Source organism: Cryptomeria japonica, chromosome 9 (assembly GCF_030272615.1).
Source record: "Cryptomeria japonica chromosome 9, Sugi_1.0, whole genome shotgun sequence".
NCBI lineage: Eukaryota > Viridiplantae > Streptophyta > Pinopsida > Cupressales > Cupressaceae > Cryptomeria > Cryptomeria japonica.
Genome location: NC_081413.1, coordinates 388,853,121 through 388,874,850, shown reverse-complemented (window position 1 = coordinate 388,874,850; position 21,730 = coordinate 388,853,121).

The following is a 21,730-nucleotide window of genomic DNA, read 5'->3' as shown; positions in this document are numbered from 1 at the left end:
TCTCAATAAATTTGCTCCTATTTGGTGGAGGCTAAAAGGGGCAGAGGATCAACGTGGACATTAGCACAGTGTCTTAGGAGATATTCCTGGAGAGGTTCAAAGCACTCTTTCTATCAGTTTAGTGGAGACAGTGTAGGGCCAATGAGTTTCATGTGTTGCATAAGTTTGGCATGACTATTGATTAGTATGGGCATAGATTCTATGAGCTCAAACAATATGCTAACATTGGGAACGATGAGGCTATGTTGGTCCAGCACTTCTTGAGAGGTCTTAATGACCTCATTAGTGGAGGTGTGTGAGTTTTTGAGCCTGAATCAGTTGAGTTAGCTATGGCAAAAGCCAGGCTAGTGGAGCAGAACCTCACTCGCTCTCATGGTGGTCAGTCTGGAGTTCACATTGGGAGTGTGCCTTTCAGTGGTTCTATATCTAGAGGGAATCAATCTTAGGCTGCCGTACCTTTTAGGAGTATTCAGACACCCGCTAAGGGTGGGTAGCAGCAACAACATAGTTTTTAGTCAAGCTGAAATAGTTTTAGGGCCAGCAGGGGCAATTCTCAGTCTAGGAGGAATGAGAATTGGCAGAGGAATAGGCAGAGTTTCCTAGGGTAATCCTCTCAGAGTGCTTCATAGGCCCCTAGTAGGGGAAGTTTCCAGCAATCCAGTGGGCTGATTGGAGGTAGAGGACCTAGTAGGGGAGCTTGTTTCTCCTATGGTCAATATTGCCACATAGCTATAGAGTGTCCACAATGTTCACAATAGACTAGTAGTCAGAGACCGACAACGTCGGAGCCTATAGTTGGGGATGTAGGTAGATCCCATAGAGTTTTCATGGTGGTTGATGACCACAAGCCAAGCACTAGGGCACCGTGATCGAGACTACAAGTGTGCTGGGTGGTATATCTATCTCAGTATTATTTGATTTGGGTGCTTTTGATTCCTTTATATCTTCCTCCATAGTGGAGTAGTGTAAGCTCATGTCTACTAGATAGGCAGATAGATGGCAAGTAGATTTGGCTACTGGGTTTCGTGTGGCCATAGATTCCTTCATTCCCAGTTGTGAGTTGGACCTAGGACCCTTTGCTACCTTAGTTGATCTTCGAGTTATTCCTGGTATTATGGAGTTACATTAGGGATGGACTAGTTAGCATCTCATAGTGCTAGAGTAGACTGTTGTCAAAACATAGTGGAGTGTTTAGATGATCATGGAAGGAAAGTTGCGATAGTAGGTATTCCAAGACCTATTTCCCTTCGTATGATCTCTGCTATGCAACTTAAGAAGTGTATGCATCAGGGATGTCAACTTTTTGTAGTTTCTCTTGAGGACTTGGATGAGGAGAGAAATAGGGAAGTTGCTCTTGATAGTCACCTTCTTCTTTGGGAGTCTGTTGATGTGTTTCCTATTGACATTCCTGGTATGCCTCCAAAGCGAGATATAGACTTTCGCATTGATTTAGTTCCTAGAGAAGAACCTATTTTGAGAGCACCATATCAGATGACCACTCAAGAGTTGAATGAGTTGAAGTTGTAGATGGAGGAATTATTGGCCAAGGGGTTCATTCATCCTAGTGTTTCTCCTTGGGGTGCACTAATTATCTTCGTGAATAAGAAGGATGGTTCTCTTCGGTTATGCATCGATTACCGACAGTTGAATAAGGTAGCCATCATGAATCGATATCCATTGCCTCGTATAGATGATCTCTTTGATCAGGTAAAGGGAGCCGAGGTGTTCTCTAAGATTGATCTGAAATATGGGTATCATCAGTTGTGAATTCATGATGCAGATATTCATAGGATGACTTTTTGTACCCATTATGGTCACTATGAGTTCATAGTGGTGCCATTTGGGTTGACGAATGTGCCTTCATTTTTTATGAGCCTCATGAATGGGGTTTTCCACACCTACCTTGATTGTTTTTTCCTTGTGTTCTTGGATGATATTTTGATTTATTCTAGATCTATGGAAGAGCATGAGGGCCACTTGTGATAGGTATTGTAGTGCTTGAGGGAGAATCAGCTTTATGCCAACTTGGCAAGGTGTGATTTCTTCCAATCAGAGGTGAACTATATTGGTCATGTAGTTTCAGGAGAAGGTGTATCCATGGATCCTTCTAAGATCCAGGCCATTATAGATTGGCCAGCACCAAATAATGTTTCTTGGGTTCGGAGTTTTATGGGTTTAACCGGATATTACCGTTGCATTGTTCAGAGTTTTTCCTGGATAGGTCACCTAATCACTTCTCTTTAGAGGAAAGGGAAGAAGTTTGTTTGGTCATAATAGTGCGCGAAAATTTTTCATTCTTCTAAGGAACTCCTTGTTAGTGCTCTGATTTTGGCAGTTCCTGATCCATCCATAGATTTTATGGTTTGCATAGATGCCTCTTTAGAAGGCATAGGAGTAGTGCTTATGCAGGATGGTCGTCTAGTAGCCTAAGTCTTGCAAACTCAAGGACCATGAGTTGAATGATCTAGTTCATGAATTAGAGTTGGTAGTTGTAGTTCATGATTTAGTCAGGTGGCAACATTTTCTGTTAGGGCATCAGTTTGAGCTGCACAGTGATCACCGTAGTTTGCAGTATATTTTCACGCAGTCAAACTTGAATGCTCGACAATGAAGATGAATGGAATTCCTCTGGGAGTATGATTTTAAGGTTTCTTATATTCAGGGGAAAGATAATGTAGTGGTATATGCTTTGTCATAGGTGGCATGAGGTTGTAGCATTATCCCTTGGGGTGGATTTGAGAGAGAGAATCCTTGGGATTCTTCCTCAGCACACCTAGTATCAGGAGGTTAGAGTTGTGACTGAGAATGGAAGGCCATTAGAGGGTAGATATTCTGGATATAACTGTGAGACAGATGGTCTTCTTTGATATCTTGGGCAGATCTATGTACCTCCTTTGGATGGACCTTGTATTTTGATCATGACTGAGGCCCATCGTGCACCTTATTCGACACATCTTGGTGTCAAGAAGATATACACAGATATTAGAGATATATATCATTGGACTGGTATGAAACATGATATTGGTGACTTTGTGTCAAAGTATTTAGAATGTCAATGGGTAAAGGTAGAGCATCAGCACCCTGCAGGGCTTTTACAACCGAATTTGGTACCGGACTGTAAATAGGATATCATTTCCATGGATTTCATAGTGGGGTTGCCTGTTTCTTCGCTTCGTCATGATGCCATCATGTTCATTGTTGATTGATTGACTGAAGTTGCTCAATTTGTTCCTATTGGATCTTCCTATACAGAAGCAGTAGTTGCACAAGTTTTCATGGAAGATGTGGTGAGGCTTCATGGGATTTCTAGGCAGATCATTTTAGATAGAGATTCTGTCTTTACTTCAACATTGTGGACCCCACTTCAGCATGCTTTAGGGACCTAGTTGAACTTTAGTTCATCTTATCACTCAGAGATCGATGGTCAGACCAAGCATGTTAATCAAGTGCTGCAGGACATGCTTTGCATGTATGTTATGAACCAGCAGTCGCACTGGGAGGAATATCTATATCTTTTGGAGTTTTCTTATAATAAGGGATATCATAGCTCCATAGGTATGTCTCCCTTCTAGGAATTGTATGGTCATCCTTTTCGTACTCCTTTGAGTTGGGATCAGTTAGAGGACATAGTGTGTATAGGACCATATATGCTTCGAGAGATGGAGCGACAATTTGAGCATATTTGTGGGCATTTGGTAGCTACACATGATATGTAGAAGAAGTATGCCGATGCTCACAAAGTGGATTGTCAATTTTCTATTGGTGACCATGTATCTTGAGAGTGCATCTACAAAAGAGTCTGATCCATTATGGAAAGGGTTATAAGTTGGTGCCTCATTTTGTTGGCCCTTTTGAGATCCTTGAGAGGATAGACCGGTTGCCTACCATCTTGCCTTGCTACCAAGCCTATCCTGCATCCACAATGTTTTTCATGTTTCAACTCTTAGACCTTATCATCCTTATGTGACCCATGTTCTTGATTGGAACACATTGTAGGTTGAGGATGGGAAACTTTCTATGGAGCCCATGCGATTTCTATAGCGTCGAGGTTTGACCCTCGAGGGTCATACCATCGACTAGGTAAGGGTCCTATGGGACCCAAATGATGAGACCTCGACTACATGGGAGGATGCAACAAATATGAGAGAGCTTTATTCTTATATATTTTAGGCTTCCAGGAATAAGCCTAGTTTTGAGGGGAGAATGTAGTACCCCTCCCTCGATCAGACTTTTTTTTTTATATATGTTTTGACTTCAGTTGACTTTTTCAGTGGATATTAGTGGATACATTATATTGTGATTTTTTACTCAGACATTATGCTATGACGTGTTATGATTTCATTAGAGTTGCAATGTATTTTGTTCATGCAATATTTTCTTATTGATAATTAAATGTTATTTTATTGGATTTTTGACATGGACTGACACATTTATTTTATGTGTGTGATGTATTATATACATGTTTCATGTTTATAAGTGTATGGGGTATGGGGAGATGATTTTCCTTCACTCACTTCGGTGAGACAAGGAACGTCACCATTCTCCTTCACCGGTGTGTTTACTATGGTTATATATATATATATGTGTGTGTGTGTGTGTGTGTGGTTTGTTGATGCAGGGAATTGCAGGTACAAGTATTGTGTAGGTACGAGGTATCATCTCCACTTGGATTCACAGGTCTAAGCGTACCTTATTGACCCGATGGAAGTGGAGGATATAGTTGTAAGGCCCTACATTTTAACCCTAGCCTTTCTCAAAGTGAGCATTGTCATTCGTCTGTCAGTTCCCTATGTCTGGTATGCAGGTAATGTATCTAGTTTCTAACTATGGTTTAATGTAAATTGTTTGGATACAAAAACATATACAATAATCATAGTTCTAGTTTTTAACTATGGTTTAGTACACTTGGTACTAAACCATAGTTAAACGGGTATGTAGGCAGTATAGGGATGGAGTTGTCCCTAGTACTCAGGAGTTCAGGCATGGGGATTAGAATTTTGGTTAAGGGAGAGTAGTTGTGTTTTCAAAGATCCTTGGATATTCCAATCAAAGGGTATAGATAACACTAATTGGAAGATTAAAAATATTTCAATGCATACTCAGAAGGAATCTTGTATGGATTCACTTGACTTCTCGAGCTTTAGGCCAAATTCCAAGGTGGAACTCAATCTTATATTATTTTATTTTATTTACTCCTAAGGATGGTGACCTCGGTGCACTCCTAGTAGAGGAGTGTAGTCTTTAGAGAGTGACTCAAGACCTAGATGGTCCAATTGAGTCTAAATTCTCTGGCCAAAGCACTCCCTATTCTATATGAATAAATGCCTACCCCATTTGGGTAGATGCCTATCCCGAATTGGATAGATGAAACCCCTTGTCCCACATGGACAGATGCCTAACCTGTATGGTTAGATACCAATTTTGGTTAGATGAATGCCTATCCAGTTTGGATAGATGTACCTGAGTATGCGATTGAATCAAACACAATTAAGAATAAATGATTAAAAAAAAATAGTAGAAATTATATTATTATTATTATTATTATTATTATTATTATTATTAGTAGTAGTAGTAGTAGTAGTAGTAGTAGTATTAGTAGTAGTAGTAGCAGTAATAGTAGTAGTAGTAGTAATAGTAGTAGTAGTAGTAATAGTAGTATCAGTAGTAAACTGTAATATCTTAAACTAGAAACTAACTAAGAAAATTTAAATTTTAGGAAAACCTAGATGGCAAGGGGAAGAGGAAGGGGAAGGCGTACCGCCATTACTAGGAGGCAAAGAGAACCTAGCAATGAAGAAAATCAACAAGAACAAGGGATTAAAAAATATTGGGTTGAATCTATAATCAACTTGTTAACTGAACAAAAGGATAAGATCAACTCCTTGGAACAATCAATGTAGGATATTAGGGAAAGGCAAAATGACATTGAAAATAGAAGTGGAACTGAAAATGGGAACCTTGGCAACAATCGAGGAAATGAGATAGATAATAGGATCTAACCTGGATCTGCTTGATGAGTGAATTCATTATTGTTGAATCAACCCTTTGTTTCCCAACTATCTTCCTTCGAACCTTGTCCTGCAACCAGGTGTAGATCTTCTCCAAAACCCTTGAAAATTCCTATCTCCTACAAAAACAATATGTCTACCAAATTCCTCCTACAACTAACTTGACTTGCAAGAATTCAAAACTACTTTTTGAAAAACAATGAACTCCCCATTTTGAAAATATTGAATTCAATATATAGAAAAGAGAGTCATTTTCCCACTACTAAGGATTTTAATTGATTTTGAGATTCTTTTCGAAAATTAATTCCATGCAAAAATGATTGTTGTCATAGTGGGGGTAACATGGAAAAAATTGAATTTTAGAATCTCTTCTAGAACCTTCTCATTTTCTCCTACAACACGTGCTAAATTAACTTATTGAGTAAATAAGAAATTTCTAGATAAATTTATGACATCATGAGTGTGTCACTACTATTTCATTCTTTTTATTTTAAAAATTTCCAACCATATTTGATTTATCTTTTCTAACTAATATTACTCATGAAAACAACAACAACAACAACAACAATAATAATAATAATAATAATAATAATAATAATAATAATAATAAGTTTTTCAAGGTTGAGAAAGAGGGTTATCACAATATGCATGCCTTCATGGAAATGATGTAATCATGATGTAAGTATGATGTACTTTTGATGTAAACTTGATGTATATAAAATGAGACTTAGATGGTAGGATTTTATATCAGTTAATGAAAACATTGATTCTATGCAACAAATTGTGTTCATGATGAATGTAGCTTTAGAAATATTTATATTATGTGATGTAAATGTATGATTCAATACTTTTCTTAAATGGATTTCTTTAGTTGATTATTTTGTTTAAGTACATGTATGTATTAATGTTATCTTTAGCTAGATAAATTTCCTTAAGTGATGCATGGTTAGATTAAGTGACCACGTTGAGAAATGTTAGGGGAAATGTTGTAGAAATATTTCGCTTGTGCATTATTATTTAAACTTATCCTATTAATATAATTGAATGTTCATAAAATGTTTTAACAAAACAATATTTCACTCTTATTAGTATTTGGTTAGCTAGACCCTCTAGGGTTTCTTGGTGGGGCATTACACTTGGTATCAGAGCAAGTGTTGCAAACACTAGGATCTCTAGTTAAGGTTGTACCTTAGTTTGGGATGGTGTGTATAGTCTTTCTATCGTGCGCTTGTCCTTTTGGAAATTTATGTTTGAGATTGATGTATAGATCCTTGAAAATCTTAGATGTTTCGTTCTCTCTCATTTTCTCATTCTTTTTGAAGATCATAATTGAGTATAACGTATGAAATCATTTCTTGCTCTTATCTTCTTGATGTTAGTACTTGTTATATGATGTTAGTAATTACTCAAACTCTTAAGATGATTTAGATATAGGATTGTTCTTATTTAGAGGAAATTGTCGATGCCTTCTTATCTGATGTTGTATTTTGAGGACTAGCTTATTACGTTGGATAAGTTATTGTCGTATGATGAAGTTATTGTATTATGCCTATAATTTGATTTAATAAAGATCGTGAGAAATTGCTTGGAAGATATTGAGTGCATTTATATAGTGAATGGAATGTATTTCTCTCTTTCTCCTTCTCTCTAGAAATTAAAACCATCTACATCATGTGTACTTATTTCTTGTGTATGTCTTCTTGTTGAGAGTGAATGTATGCGATTTTATGAGACCCTTGGGTGTGCCTTATAGATTCTACTGCTTAATTGAATGTTAAAGGAGGCTTTGGGTGTATATAATGATCATGTTATAGATTAGGAGGGAATTGTATGTGTTTTATTTAAGGATTCAACCATGTATTTTTGTATGACCAAATCAATCAATTAATTTATATTAACAATAGAATAATATGCTTGGATTTGATATGTAGAATTGAATTTGTATAAAATAGGATGTGTAAATGAAGAACACGCTGATATGTATATATTTATATATTAGTTAAGTGATAGTTCTCTCTCTTCCCTCTTCTTCTCTTATCTTGATATTAAATAAAAGATGATAGTTAATGATGTATTTGTATCAATTAGAAGTAGTGAGTGTTAATGCAAGAGGTTTTGTATGTAAGAAAATATTGTCTGTATAGATCTCATTGTTGGAATCAATGAACACTGAGAGGGGGGGGGGGGGGGTTATTCAGTGTTCTGCAATTCACAAGTTTTTTAAACTGATTCTTAAACAACCAAATGCATAGAATGAAAGTAAAGTGCAGAAACATAAACCAATCAACCACAAAAACATAACATAAAGATTTTTATTTAGAAACCCAAAAAGGGAAAAACCACAATGGGATTTGAACCCACAATATTATTATACTTTGATCAGGAGTATGATAATATTACAAAAAGGGGAATGCTCTTTCATTCATGCACACTGCCTAGAGCTCACTGCTCAAATACAAAAGAGGGTTACAACATGGACAAATAAATAGCCTACAAAAGATTACAATAGTGTTTGAACTAAAGAGTAGCATCTACTAATTCCAAATAGCAGTTCTGGTTAAACACAATTTGTCTTCTGCAACTATTTTGTCTCTCTGCTTTGTTCTATTGCTTTGACATATACCAGAGCATTAACACCTTCAATTACATTCACCACACTTCAAACATTCACTCATACAAACTTATCACACTCATCTCATCTCAGAAAATGCTCAAATGAATCATTATTATATATCTACATCAACAAAACAAATCATTTCCCATGTCGGCTTCCAAAAACTGCATGACACGCAACATAAAACGTGTAACCAACAAATAAGTTCAATGCATCCAAAAATCCATATGCGGACCTAAACAAGATGATAAAAAGATTTAGATATGCCAGCTCAATCTCCTTGAACTCGAAACCAATCACTGAAATCATCCCAAAGATTCTAGAACACACGTTACATCAAAATAGCTTTGTTCTTCCTAAATTACCAGATATTGGTCCTTCAATCTCGCTCATGAATCAATACTGAATATCACGATTACGGAATAAGTTGCCTCAAACCTTGAAATAACTACCTATATTACCACAATGAAAGTTACACAACCAATATCAAGATCTACTTACTGTACTCATACTCTACCAGAAACTATGTTCCACCTTCCTGTCTTATGCCTTATGAACAATGCAACTTCTGGTAAATCAAATCTACATGCACTGGATATGATTTCTAAATTGAGTTGCCATCAATGACAACTCCTAAGAATTTCTCATGCATCAATATTCACCAGAATAGTGTCTCTTGCCAAGAATCTCCCCCTTTGGCATTGATGGCAACACTGTGAAAAATGACACTATGAAAACTGTCTACAAAACTTTAAAATTTCAAAACTCAAAAATCTCCAAGACTCTACAAGATCAACAAGCTCCCCTTGAGGATTTTCTCCATTTTTCACTTTTCTCTCTCCCCCTTTGACATCAATTCCAAAGCTAGGAATCTACCAAAATTTATATACAGGGGTATACACAAAAATTTGAAAATATCTACAAAAATTGTTTTTTCGGGGTAGTAGGTGGTTATCCCAACCCTTCTTAAAAATCTCCAAAATATTGATCATACCACTAAAAAGATAGGTGTGCATCTTAGCTCCTCTATGATCAATCAGAACGCTCTTACTTAGAGCATTCATTTCATCTTGCTTACTACTAATCAGTGAATCTATCTGGGGAGTGATAAGGCTTCTTAATTCTCCCACTCTGCCCAAAAAATTTTCCTTTTCCTAATTTAAGCTCTCAATCTTATCAAGTATACCCATGACTTGAGCTTCAAAATTGCTTTCCGGGATTGATTGAGGTGCATATGATTGAGATATTCTAGCTAGTTGCCCTTCACATTCTCTTATTTTCTTATCAATGTCAATAGTAAACTTTGGAAAAATTAGACATGATTTGTATATTTGTCCGCCTTCATCTAATGCATCTTGTATATTATTCATAGCAGTTATCAAACTCACCCTATCACCTTCAATCATCTTCAAAATTATTCTCAACCTCATAGCATTAAAGTGAATCAAAACTCTAGCATTTGTCACTTTCTCCAAAGATACAAAATGAGATTCTACTACATTGATCATGCTTCTAAGCTTACCAGAGGGAGTATCAATTGTATTCGGTTTGAATGGTGGCAAAATTTTCTCTAACAAATCTGTGGCCAAAGTTATCAATTCTTTGTCTGTGGTGTGGGACTTGAGTAAGTCCTCACTTTCTTTTTCTTGAGAGAGATTTGCTAGATTCAGTTCTTGAATAGGTGATAGTGAAATAAAATCTATTGGCCCTTGAGTGAAATCATGTGAGTCAGTAACAACCTGTTTTCCTTTGTCAGTGTCTCTTGCCATTGTCATCAGAGACTGATCATCCTTCTCTTCTCCTTTCTCCTTCTCTACCACCTCTACACTAGAATATTTTACATCATCCTCACCCTTCTCAGTATCAACCTCTATCACCAAAGGATTTTGTTCAGATTCACCAGAGACTCCAACATTCTAATCATCAATATCATCAACTGTTGCTGCATGGACATTGGTCTATTCTATCGGAATGACTTCCTTGGTTGGTTGATCTTTCTGTACATTAGGAACCTTTGTATGCACTTCCAGAATGGATGTATCATGTGACTACTCTTCTGGTTGAGTGTCATCTTTCTCCGAGTTTACATCATATCTGTGCTCTTTCAAAATTTGTTTCAAAATTGCTTCGGTCTCTTTGACAAATTCTTCTATTTTCCTGAGCATGATCTTATTAACTCCCTTCTTGATTCTGAATCTATCATTTACAATATTTAGCAATCTATAAACTTCAATTTTAGAAATAATAGAACTCAAATTAACTAATACATACTATTTTACTTTCATCTTCCAAATAGGTTGTATGTCTCCTGGCATCCAAAATATCATACAATCCCTTCAGAATCATAGATGACAACTCTATCAAGGCTTTGCTATAAACATTCATATACTGCAAAACTACTTCCTCTATAGCTCTTTGATCATTATCATCATATTTCTCATAATATACAAGTACATTCTTCAAATTACCTTCATTTATCACTTCATCAACTATTTCAATTAATGGGGGCATAATAGTGTAAGTACCTTCTATCTTTACGGACTTTAGAGATTCATCCAGCTCAGACTTAGACTTTTTTCTTGATCTGGCTCTACCGGATGGCTCAACTTTAGTTCTTTGTTTCTTTCTTGGTTGGGCTCCACCGAATTAAGGCTTCTTCACTACCCTATTATAGGTAGTTTTCTTCTTCACCTCTTTCACCACTTCATCAAACTCTATCTCTACATCTTTAGTAGTGGCTACAATATACTCTCTTTGTGGATTCTCCTTTTTCCTCTTCTCTGCTCCACCAGTTGACTTGTCTTGTGACTTGGGTGGAGGGATAGGCTTCTGAGCACCAGAGGTAGGTGTTGACTGGGCTTGCCTTGGCCTAGTTTTCTTGGGAGGAGTGGAGACTGGTTTTGTCTTAGGCTTTACCATGTCCTCCTCCTTCAGTATATTTTTTTCCCTAGCCCTTTGAATGACTTCCTTTATTATTCCCATTTGTTCTGCAAGCTCTTCAACTTCTTTTCTGACCTTCCTCTTCCTTGCAGGATCAATGGATTTCTTATATAGATCTAGATCCTTCTTGTAAGTACCAAACCTTTCCTCTGTCTCACCTACCAATTTACTCAACAGGTGTTGAGTACATGCATCAAGTGCATTTCCATCTACTTTATACCCCATGGGCATGATCCAAACGGTTCTTGGTTCTATTGCCTCCATATGGCATTGATCTTCATCTACCATGAAATAGATGGTATCCTCATATTTTTCAGCAATGTCCTTTGGGATTCTCTCTCTACTTTGCATCATTGCCTAAAATGATTTGAAATAACCCCATAAAGCAGATTTATGTGCAACTACATCACCCAATCCTTGCAACCCTTCTTTAATTTGCACTACCACAAGTTTATCATTAGCCCACTATACTTTTCCTATACTAGGAATTTAATTCAAAAAGTAAAGTGCCAAACAAACAATCAAAGAACCAAACTTGAAAACATGTTTCTTATCTTGATTAATCTTCTTTAAATTACTCATTAATTCATTAAGAAGCACTCCCCATAGATCATATCTCTTGTCCTTATTGAGCATCTGATAGGCTACATATATTGTAGTATCAGATACTGAATTTTGTCTACTAGATTGGTACACCTTATATCCTATCATCATTGAGGCAAATCTCACATCATGTTCAAGGATATCATTTATTATCATCGACTGGTTGTCATGCTGGGATCTGGTAACCTTTGTCACTATGGTGTTCATTACATGTCTTAGACTGGGCATCTCACCATTTGCATTTAAACAGGTTACGACTTGAATGGATTGCTTTGTGATCTTGTGAGGTCTATCTAGCCATATAAACTCATCATAGATTCGACTCAAGACATACCTGACCCATTTGGGTTGATCAAAATTGGGAAAGTGAATAAACTGGATAAAACCCTTGTCTCACAATGATTTGAATTTGGGCTTTAGATTCCCCATCTTATCCATCATATGCTTGATGTATAATGATGCATGTTTGCATTCCCAAGCTCTTTGAAATTACAGTGAATATATGGCCTAATATCCTCATTGTGCAATACGCCATATGACACAAAAGAAAATGCTCTTTCCGGATTATCTTTGAACAATTTGAATGGATGTTTCTTGAATACTGGCCTTTCCCTTTCAGTGATTTCTACTACCAATGGATTTTTTACACCAGATGATGATGCCATTTCAAAAATAGGGTATGAAAAACAACTCAAACACAGATAAATACCTTTTCAATTTCAATCGGATGCTAGGAATCACTGTCGGATCACTTCAAGCTCTATTTTTGCTGCTTAATCTTGTTCGCCTCACTCTCCTATTCTTTCTCTTCATTTGCAATGTGAAGAATGAATGATAGAATGCCTTTTTGTCCACCGAAAACCTAACTTTAAGTTGTAATAAATGCACAACCCTAAAGGCTTTTTGGATACCCTATTTTCCAAGACTTCATCACTGGATTCTCAGATAGGTATGTAATCTTTTGGATATCAACTGCACAACTAATCTCAATCATCTGCAACCTTCCTCAGTCAGTTACAGATCTCCAAAAGGGGGGTTTTAAGAATCTACATGAAAAGCTTCCCCTTAAGGCCAAATGCCTTTTTTATCGGATGAGGTTCCAACACCAGAATCAGGTGTGGAGTCATTATGTGTATTTGAATGTTCCTTCTTAACCCACATCTTCTTATGTTTCTCTCTGACCTCTTCAACTTTCTCTTTGCCCTTTTCATCTGATTTATTCTTGTCTACCAGAGAATTCTTGCTCACATTCTTTCTTACACAATATTTTGCAATGTGACAGGATTTGTTGCATGCATAGAAAACAACATTCCCTTGCATAGGCCTGAAGTTAATCTGATTTGGTCTCATCTTGCATTGGTTAGAAATGTGTGCAAAAATTCCACAATAATTGCATCTCTTATTTTGGAAATTGTTCGTCACTGCTCTACACATGTTTGACTTATGACCAAAGTTGTTGCATTTGAAACATCAACCAGTAAAGGTACAACCATTACTCATCATCCTATTTCTGCATTGACTTGCCATGTGACCAAATTTACTGCAAACAAAACATTTACCATTAAATTTATAAGCATTAGTTTGTCTTACTGGAGATCTCTTGTTCTTCTGATGATTACTTTGTCAAAAACCGGAGGATTCTCCTTTCTTATATCCAAGTCCTCGCATGTCTTTTCCACTTCTCTGACTTTCCAGCATCTCATCTAGCCTGGATGAGCTAGCTTTGAATTTCAAAGAGTGGAAAGTTCATTTCTCAAAATTATGAGTTGCCTTTCAAGTTCTTTCCCATCATTCTTGGATTGCACCAATTCAAGTGTCAACTGGTCATTCTCATAATTCAATCTACAACATTCTTTAGATCTATCCTTCAATGACTGAGTCATTTTTTCCTCATTGTTCTTCCTATCTTCAATCTCCTTTGTCATCTTCATCACAATGGATTGCATTTCATTCTTTAGGAATATATTATCTCTAGAAAGCTTCTCACATTCATCAATCTTGTCTTGTAGGGCTTGATTGTCAATGCTTTGTTCTTCTTTTCCTTGATTTTATCCATCCGATTCTTTCTCTTCTCTCTGGATGTGTTCACTTGTTCTTTGAGAGATTCAATGAATTTTTAAGCTACATCCAGACTTCTCCTCAGGATACTTTTCTCTTTCATCGTTGCATCAAGATCTTCCAGAGCCACATTAAGTTGCTTCTGCAAACCATAGTCCATTGATTCAATCGTCCAGATCTTACTCAATCTATTAGGCTCCTTCTAAGGAACTAGGCTTTGATACCAATTGTTGGAATCAATGAACACTGAGAGGGGGGAGTGAATTAGTCTTCTAGAATTCAAAAGTTTATTAAATTGATTCTTAAACCACTGAATGCATAAGACTGAAAGTAAAGTGCAGAAAGATAAAGCAATCAACCAAAAAACCATAACACCAATATTTTTACGTGGAAACCCAGAAAGGGAAAAAACACGGTGGGATTTGAACCCACAATATTATTATACTTTGATTAGGAGTATGATAATATTACAAAAAGGGGAATGCACTTGCATTCAAGCACACTGCCTAGAGCTCACTGCTCAAATACAAAAGAGGGCTACAACCCGAAGGACTCACTGTCCTACAAAAGATTACAATAGTGTCTAAACTGAATAGTAGCATCTACTAATGCCAAATAGCAGCTCTGGTTAAGCATAAATTGTCTTCTGCAACTATTCTATCTCTCTTCTTTATTTTGCTACTCTGACATATACCGGAGCACTAAAACCTTCAATTACTTTCACCACACTTCACACATTCACTCATACAGACTTCTTAAGCTCATCTCATCTCATAAAATGCTCAAATGAATCATTCTTATATATCCGCATCAATAAAATAAATCAATTCCCATGTCGACTTCCAAAAATTGCATAACACACAACATGAAATGTGTAGCCAACAATTGGCTCAATCCATCTGCAAATCCATATGCAGACCCAAACAAGATGATAACAAGCTTCACATATGTTGGCCCAATCTCCTCGAACTCAAAACCAATCACTAAAATCATCCCAAAGATTCTGGATCACACATTACATCAAAATAGCTCTATTCTTCTTGAATTACCAAATACCGGATCTTCAATCTCACCCATGAATCATTGGATATCAGGATTACAAAATAATTTGCCTCGAACCTCGAACCAACTACCTCTATTACCGCAACCAAAGTTACACAACCAAAATCAAGATCTACTCATTGTACTCCTACTCTGCCAGAAAGTGTGTTCCACTTTCTAGACTTATGCCTTATGAACAATGAAACTTCTGGTAAATCAAATATACATGCACCGGATATGATTTCCAAACTGAGTTGTCATCAATGACAACTCCTAAGCATTTCACATGCATCAATATTCACCGAAACAATGTCTCTTGTCAACACTCATCTTGGATATTAAGACAGTTGTATCTCTAATTTTATGGAATGCCATGTTAGGCCAATTTGCATCTGTCTAAGTAGGTAGCGAAATGAAGTGTAGTACAATAAATGTGACTTGCATAGGGGAAAATATAATCATCTTTGTATGATCTTGTTGGGTTACGTGCATATGTATGAATTGTTTAACTATCAAATTCTCTCCCTCTTCTCTCTATCTAGATATAAAAATTCATAGAGAAAATACTAAATGTTGTATTTGATATTAAATAGAAGTACTTGATGCTTATTAAGGAATATTGTATGGCTTTCATTAAGTAATGTTGGATTAATTTGACATTGAAGACCTAAAATGTTTTGTATTGTACTTAGGATCTCATGTAAAGTGAGTAAGTAGGTAAACAACCTCTTTGCATATATACTATAGGTAGTTCATATGATTTAGTTGTTTGATAGATCATGGTAGATAATAAGTATTGAATAAGATAAAGTTGTGCAGTGCATGTAGAATGGGTATACAATATGAAGTTATTCTTTTGTGGTTTTGTTATATTTTGAAAGATAGAAGTCTTTAGCTTTGTAAAAAATATAAAAATACAAGGTTATAAGGAAGTATATGAATGTTGTGTTTGATCAAGGAAAAATATAGAAATGATGCTACTTCCTTACCTTATTCGAGTTGAAAATTCTAGTAGAATGAATAAATGGTGATAGGAATAGTGCATCCATATGTTATTAATTGCAATTGTAGATGTTGGAATCATTAAATGATTAGAAGTTTATGCTTAAAAGCTTCTTGAAAATGGTACTATTAGGAATGTGATTACTTGAAATTGCGATATCGTAAAGAATAACAATTATGTATTGAGTGTATTCCCTATATGAGTGAAGAACTGTATCTTTCCCTTGATTGTATATGTTTTCTTACGTAAAGGATAATTAAATGAACTTTCATGTGTATAAAAGATTACATGTTATAAAAATAAATTTAGTTAGTCTAATAGCCTAAGGTGTCTATTATTCATTCTCTAACGCATTCAAGATGTGTGATCTTGCGTTTTGAGATTTTTGTTGCGACAGTGTTTGTTTTGACTTTCTTATGAATTGTGTTTTGTGATAATGGGGCTATCATTTTGTTTTGGATCTTCTTATGAAAGGAATGACCACTAAATTTTTGTTTCTTTTCATTTAATTTATGTCACTTATCATGTTTTTGGTATTGTTGGTTGTTGAAATCGCTGACATTTTTCATTATTTGATGTTGATCGTGACTATTTTACTTCTTGGATTATTTTCTTTTGAAGCTTCTGGTGATCATTCTGAATGTTTGACTTAGTTGGCCCTAGTTATGTGTTTAGTGTTATTTCTATCATGTTCACTTGAAATTTTGATAGTGTTTTAAGGGAGAACACCGCGAAGAGTGGATCTAGGCATGTTGGGTAATCAAATTGTATTGGTGTTAGTTTAAGGAAATAAAAGTGTATTTACTATGGTAAAATTTATTTGTAACAATTTGGATGATCAGATGTATTAGGAAGAAGTGTGAATTGGATTAAGTGGATTGTGTGATATGAATTAAACAGATATTAATTGTCTCCAGAATTACTATTTTGATGAGTGTTTTGGGATGTCTACATGGATTCTATTTGAGTTAAATTGGCATTAGATGGTTGATGTATGCAATTATATTCACTTCCTCTTTTAGATTGAGATTTTAATGTGCTTTGATTGGTGTTTGGTGTTGATGTTGATATGACATATATACCGTGAACCTTCTTCATTCAATGTGTATGCAATATGGACTCTAGAGGTAGTATGATACATTAGTTATGGCTGAATTTGAGAGCTTAATCTAAAAGTATGTTGTGGAAGCCCTTGTAATGTACGAAGGAATGTATGTGTATGATGTTGCATTAGATGTATATTTGTCATTTTAATTGTGCATATAGATGTTAAGGAAGTGTCTTCATGTTTGAAAAGCATAAGTTAGGATGTTTGTACATTTTGATATGCCTACTTTTGGATAAGGAATTCAGTAGAGAATTTATGTTCTGCAAGAACACTTGTAGAATAATGGTTTTAGAATTATATAATATAAGTTTTATGACTAACGTGTTATTGTTTTCCTATCTTATCCTAGCGACTTCTAGGAGTAAGTCGAACCCTAGTGGGGGAGGATATAATGCCCCTCCCTTGATCAGACTCTATTTAACCTAGTTTGACTCTAGTTGACTTTTTCTATTGTTTATGTGGTTGGATGATACTCTATGTTTTGATGACTTTTATCATGATACTATGATATGATGTTGTGGATTTAATAAATGTTGGTTATGCATTATATCCTTATGGATGTTTAGATGTTAGATTTTATGATTATGTACTGACCATAGATTGACATAATTATTTTATGTATGAGATATATCATGTGTTTTTTTTGTGTATGTGTATGAGTCTGTATGGGGTGTGAGGGGTTGATCTTCTGTCAATCACTTCGAAGAGACATGGAATGTCACGACTCTCCTCCACCGGTGTGCCTATAAATGTTGGATATATGTATGTATGTTTTCTTGGTGATGTAGAACTGCAAGTACAAGGCATCGGCTCCACCTGGCTTCACAGGTCTGAGCATGTCTATATTATCCCTATGGAAGTTGTGGGAGATAGCATAAGGCCCCTTCTCAAACTCTAGCCTTTGCTCGACATTAGAGAAAAATATCATATCTTGTGTCTTCCTAATCAGAATGCTACTTTGGCAAAATCCAATAACCCTAGGTATGTTGTGTATGAGTATGTGTTTGTGTTGTATTTTGGTTTTTTTTGTTATTGTGTTTTGGTAGTTTTTAAATTATTAATTTATGTCTCAAGGCTTTATTTAATTTATGATAATTTAATTTATTACTTATGTTTGCATGCATAAAGATAAAATTAAATACAATATATATACATGTGTTTGGATGGTTTTTCCATATTAATTAATTAACAAATATATTCTAATGTTTGATTTATTAAATTATAGTGTAAGCATGAATATTTAATAAATTAAGTTATTAATTAAAAGATAAAGTAATTAAGTTATTAAATATGTATAATGATGGAAATTAATAAATAATTTAATATCATATTGAAAAATTATTAATTATTTATGTTGGAAATCTAAAATAGAAATGAGGAGATTGTAGTAATTATGGGGAAAAAAAGGAAGTTTCCCTTTTTCACGTGAAGGAATTGGGAAGAAATTTTTCGGAGTCTAGAAAAATGGACAGAGGAAATGGGAATTGGATTTTGGGAGAAATTTTGGTTGTGGGGTTTTGAATTTGGTTTGTGCATACCAAGGTGCTATTAGATTTTGGGTCAATTCGGTGTTCAGCTCATGCTTTCAATTGGATTTTTGTACTTCCTCGATCTGCAATCTTCAGGTAGCAAATTCAAGGCCGGATTTCATTTGCCTTTGTTGTTTTGGTTTTCGAAAATGAAATTGTCTTTGTATAATCTGTGTTTAAATTCAGATTATCGAATGAACCCATCTTGTGAATTTGCATGCATGTATCCATTAATCAATAATCTGAATGAATCTATGAGAATTATCAATTAATTCTGTGTGAAAGTTGATTGTAGATGATTGTGATTTCAATGGAGCATGTTATTTTATTTTGATTCACCTACGAATTTGGGGGTTATATATATATATATATATATATATATATATATATATATATATATATATATATATATATATATATATATATATATATATATATATATATATATATATATATATATATATATATATATATATATATATATATATATATATATATCCATCTCTACAATTTAAAAATATTCATAATCATTTCTTTGCGTTTATTATTATCATTATATATATATCCTGTTGTGTAACTGCGGTTTTAATTTATTTTAATATTAATTTATTAAATAACATTTTTTATATATTTATATCTGCGATTTTTTTTAATTGTTTTTGGGGCACTATTTTAATTTATTGTTTAGGCACTATTTTTTTTTATATATGTGTGTTGGTTGTTGGCATCTGCATGAAGATTGCATTAATGATATGTTATGTTGTCATTGATGTCAATTAACCGGTAATGATAGTAATGTTATTGTTGTTATTGCTGATATTGTCTTGTAGCCGGTACGAGGAGCTTTGTTGAAGATATTGAAACCGGTATGTAAGTTTGTGAGTTGAACCGGTAACTGATAATAGGTTAAAAGGTTGAAAGGGTATAAGAAGTTTAAACCCTACCAGTTGTTGAACCCTAACCGATGAAAAGTTATTGAATTGGTTATGTTGATGAGTGGTAATGATGATGACATGTGTGATCATTGTATGAAGATAAGTTCAAATTGTTTATACGCATTTTTGTCTAGGGAATGAGCAATGTGTATTGCATCTAATGTAAAGCGTGTGATGAGTTATTGAGTCCGAGGAAGTGGTGATCAAGGAGTGGTTGGATTTTTATTGATTAATGTGTACAGATTGCTATGTAAATCCAATGATCATACTTGAACAAATTTGTTTATAATCTCTATGAGAGAATTAGGTTTTTGTTGTGTTACCGACCTAATTGATTTGTTATAAGGTCAATGAAGTTGTTTTGTAAAAGTGTTGGTAGAAATCAGTTGAGTGGGTGGTTGCCGAACCGGATAATGAATCTGCAGTTTGAGTAAAGGCAGATTGGAACTTAAAAAGGATCTGATCAAGAAAGTGTAGTGCTATTCAGATAGATCAAGCAAAACCCTATTGTTTTCTAACAATTACAGCAGAACTAAAATCCCCTAAGCGGGTAAGCTCTAACAAGATTGGTTACTTCTTAAATCCTCTAACAAGGCAATCCATTATCTTGGATTCTCAAATCCTCTACCGAGGTTACTCCTAACAGGGTATTTGCTTCTAATAAGGCATTTGTAGTCAATCCCTTAACCAGGTGATTCCTAACATGATCAATTCTTAACAGGACTTTTGTATAAGCTTTAACAGGCTTGGCTCCTAATAGGGAGAACTTCAGAAGAGTTTAGATAGTTATCTTGTGAGTATCATCTCACCGTGTTTTTACCTAATTTGGGTTTCCCTATCAAAAAATTATGTGTCATGTGGAGAATTTTTTTGTGGTTATGATCTTATGGTTGATTTGATTAACTACTTAATTATTCTGATAAGTCATGATAACTGGAAACATTGAGAAATGAAGTCAGTTGACATCTAATAAAGCATTTGGATGTTTACAAGTTTAATATTGTTTACTGTTAAGTTGATCTAACAAACAACCGGTTGATATTGATTTTTCTTATGAAGATTTTATCTTGATAGAGAAATTTTATTGATAAGTTCACTTTGTATGATTGAGATTGAGATTGGGAAAGTTTTTATTGGTTTTGTAGTTTACTGATTCACCCCCCCTCTCAATAATCTACCAAATACTTATTCTTTCATCATACTATCAATTGGTATCAGAGCAGTCTCAGGTCCTCTAAGATCTAAGTGTAATGACTTGAGGTAAAGATCTTGTAGATCATGATGAAGAAGGAAGGTCCGAAGTTTAACAAAGAGAACTATAGGATATGGAGTGATAGAATGGAAATTTACATCAAGAGTCTGCGAAGTCAGTATTGGGAACATGTCAATACTAAATATGTTGCACCCACTGGGATTCTGACTGATGATCAGAAGAAAGAACAACAAGAAAATCATCAAGCATTAGAGGCGATTATCAATTCCCTGTTTGATGCTGAATATGTAGATGTTCATGGTCTAGAAACTGCACATGAGGTATGGCAAAAACTTGAAGAGATTTATAGTGGTGATGAACATGTTAAGATTGCTAAAGAGGAGAGTCTAAGAGGAAAGTTTGATGACATACAAATGACTGAAGGTGAGAATATCCAATAGTATGGTCAAAGGATAAAAGAGATAGTCAGTGAAATTAAGAGTGTGGGAGGGAAAATGGAAGATGCCATAGTGATCAGTAAGGTACTAAGAACCCTGCTACCGGTGTACACTATCCGAGTTGCAGCTATTTAGGAGTTGAAGTCCATAGACAAAACTAAGGTAAATATTGACTCCATCATTGGCAAACTTATTTCTTTTGAATTAAACAATTATGATGGTAGTGTGTAGAAATCAGAGT